The sequence below is a fragment of the Hydra vulgaris genome, chromosome 01, assembly GCF_038396675.1.
Source record: "Hydra vulgaris chromosome 01, alternate assembly HydraT2T_AEP".
Taxonomy (NCBI): domain Eukaryota; kingdom Metazoa; phylum Cnidaria; class Hydrozoa; order Anthoathecata; family Hydridae; genus Hydra; species Hydra vulgaris.
In genome coordinates, this window is record NC_088920.1 from 18077349 (window position 1) to 18081149 (window position 3801).

The 3801-nt window shown below is 28.0% G+C and overlaps 1 long non-coding RNA gene across 1 annotated transcript; it reads right to left on the minus strand.

The window, feature by feature from the left end:
* Positions 1 to 216: 216 nt before the first annotated feature.
* LOC100197075 (uncharacterized) lies at positions 217 to 3597 on the minus strand. Its single transcript, XR_010635708.1, has 3 exons — positions 3534 to 3597; positions 692 to 759; positions 217 to 352 (listed from the first exon to the last, which is right to left on the minus strand). It is a non-coding gene; the product is annotated as an uncharacterized LOC100197075 (long non-coding RNA).
* Between the last annotated feature and the right edge of the window lie 204 nt (positions 3598 to 3801).

Here is a 3801-nt window from a genome sequence, read left to right on the forward strand (position 1 = left end):
GAGTCATCACAGGATTGCAAACATGCAATATATACATAAGCATCAAAAAGCTTGTCATGAGATTTCACGGAAACGATTTCTCGTTTGTAACAGTTTTTATCAACTCCTTCATACTTGTCGAGGATAGAGAGTACTTCAGGATCGCATTTATATAGTATTCCATGGACGTTGGAACCAATTTTTGGTCTAATATTTGCAGCTGCAGTTCCGTTGCTTCGTTTAAAATTGAGAACAAATTCATAATTTTCCAATGTTGCTAAAACTCTTTCAGAAAAAGTTGCGTTGCGCGCTTCCATACGCTTCGGGTTCATGTTCGATCCGTAGGCAAAGTAATTGACTTTTACCATTTTTTCTATGTAAAAAAACAAATAAACTTTATACGTTAAAATGAATCATCACTTCGGAATATCAAAAGCCTCAACTAATGCGCACAATCAAAGTGTTAACTTAGTCTGTCAAGTATTTTTATCATAAATTGACATATTTATAATACATTACCATAACGATCAAAACTAAGTAATTTATTAAATTTCTTAACTTTATTAAACCAGTCATAACAAATAAGAACCATAAATTGACGTACAAGCTTTATTAAACCAGTCTTTATATAAACGAGACATTTTAATAAAGAACTAAATATATTAAAAAAAAAATTTTTTTAACTTTAATAAAACCAAAAAATTTAACAAACCTGCGTTCCTTTGACACTTCATAAACATAAGCATAAACTAATGGTAAACTCTGCTCCCATCCAGCATTCTATACAAAAAATAACACAAGATTTAAAATATTTTAAAAAAAAAAAGATTTTAGGAGGTCAATTAAGACTCTTGAACATTTAATAGGCCCCTAATATTAGCAAAAAAAAGTTCTTTAAAAATAGGTCAACCTGACTCAATACTTAAATGAAGTGAAATTATATAAAAACTTTTAAAAACAATTTTTTTTTAAATATATTACATTAAAATATTTAAGCATTTCACAAAAAAAAGTTAATTAGTATATATATATATATATATACATATATATTTATAAATATATAAATATATATTTGCATCCTTGCATATGGATTAAGTAAAGTATATATATATATACATACATATATATATATATATATATATATATATATATATATATATATATATATATATATATATATATATATATATGTATATATATATATATATGTATATATACTATACTTAAACCATATGCAAGGATGCAATTTCCTAATATCATTTTTGCACGCTTTTTTCTTAATATAAAAAAGCGTGCTTTAATTTTTCAGAAAAAGAAGAAAAAACAAAGAAATAATAAAAGAAAATGAAAGAAAAACTTGCTGCCCCATGCCAAACCCTTTGCGAGTCAAGCTATAAGATAGTTGATGTATGTACTAAAGCCCCTGCAACTTCTTATTTTTTTATGGCATCATCCATGTGCGTCTAATGTTGCACCTATCTATTTATATATCAGGGACGAACCCAGACCTGCTTTGGTGCCACTGGAGCGTTACTAAAAATGTTATTATTTATTTGTTTTTTTAGCTTTTTTATGAAAAGTAAAACAAAAGTTTTGATTTCTAATGCAATAGTAGGGTTATCTATAACAGGGGAATGGAGGGGGGAAGAGGGGGATCCAGGGGGCACTAAACCTCTTCCATTTTTTTTCTGAAGGACCATATTTTTTATAGAAATTTCTAGATATATAGGACTTTTTTTAGATATTGACAATTGTGCTCCTCCACTTGGAAACCTGTGTGGTTGACCCTGAGAAAATAACTAATTTTCTAATATTTAAGCATTTTATCTTCAGGAAAATAAAATGAATTAAAAACTATATAATTTTTCATTCATTTCAAAATTAAAAATAACGAGCTTAACTCATTTCACTTTTAAAACTGTCATTTGAATACTTAACAGAACGTTAAATTAAAAAAAAAAAAAATTAAAACTTATTACGAATCTTAATTTAAAGACAGTGGAATGTATAAAAATTTTTTTGAAAGATAAAACCTTTTTAAAATATACATAATGAATATTTTATAAATAAATAAACTGAGCTTTTGTAAGTTAAAATTTTAAAGATCTTATTTCCCTCAATTTATCAACAACTTCAATGTAAAACTGAATAAATTTAAAAATAACTGACATTCACTTACTAAATTATTTACTAAATAATTTTACAAAGTTGCGATAATTTTTTACTAATTTTTACTTCTTTTTGGTGACACTTGTGAGAGGTTATGTCTATTTGAATAGGTTAAAAAATCTTGGAGGAAACAAATCAATTTCAAAAAAAAAGCTTTTCCATTATTTCCAGGCGGTTGGCCACTGATAATACAGAAAAAATAATTTTCACCTTTCAACAAGTAATTTTAATTCTGTCAAATTTATCAGATGCAGTGCTATCAGGTTCAAATTACCTTTTGATTTATCTTATCTAGTAATCAATATAGTCTACCAAGAAATTTGCAATTTTTTATTAGCATGATTTCAGGCACTTTATCAGCAGCCCTGCTGCTATTTGTTACAGCAAAATAATTAAGATTTTCCTATGCAACCATAGTGAGCTATACTGGAGTTTTTGAGATTCAGTCAGACACATCTGGTAAAATGGTAGCTAAAATTTTACGCTTAAAACATCTATGTTTTTTATATCTTACCAAGATATAGTACATAAATTTCTGTTTGTCTTTGCAGTCATTGTATTAAGTTGCCACTTGCTTATTCCTCTTTCTTATTTCTTCTTTGAATTCCTCCATAGTCAACTTTAGGTCACTTTCAACTACCATATACTCAGAAACCAATTTTTTTTTTCTGAGTACAAAAAAAAAAAAAAACAGTGTTAATTTTGACAAATTCAAGGCTTTGAAAGTTGTACACATCACATATTACTTTAGGTATTCTGTCTTAAGTGTACAAGCTAGTGAATCAACTACATGTAAGAGCAGCACACTATCTTTTCAGGCTTGGAATTAGCCAGTGAACAGTCATGCCCATAAAACTTTTATTGTTGATAGACTAAATATTAACTGTTGTGTGCCCATCAATTGCTTAATATGCTCATCATGCAACTGAGACATCACTTGGTCATACTTGGCATAGATTCTGTGAGATAAGGTTATTTTTTACACAAAATTAGCTCCTGGGGCTTGGCATGGAATCAATAATCTAGTCACCAATAAATGTCCATTATTCTCAGATTTAGCTGTGACTGATTGGATGTGATAAACAGTACAATATGGGTTGCAGTTTTATTTTTTCAACGTTAATATTGAGATTGTTTTGTTGTTGAGGCTTCACTTTTTTGTATGCCTCATAATTGCTGACCATTGATCTGCTTTTAATCTGAATATACTAAAAAGACTAAATGTTCAGTAACTTTTTTTTCAGCATGTATGTTGTATATTTAAAATGAGAATAACATTCTTTTAACTATTGTGTCTTTATAGTGCAGTACACAGTAACTTATACATGATGGGACTTTCTAATCCAATTATATTTAAGAGAAAGACAAATAATAATATTACTAACCCTCGAATACCACAAAAAAATGCTATTTACATCATCGCTTGATGCAACTAGTAGTTCTCATCCTTTGCTGGAGCTATCATTAACAATGTCAATGATAGCTCTAGCAAAAACTGTTGCATTTAAATTGCTAAAACATCAAAACAGCTGTTGTAAAATTTAAAGAAATAAAAAACATGACAGTTCACTGGCTAATTCCAGTGAACAGTCATGTTTTTTATTTCTTTAAAATTTAATGTCAATGTTTTTTATTTCTTTGTTGAAAAGAGAG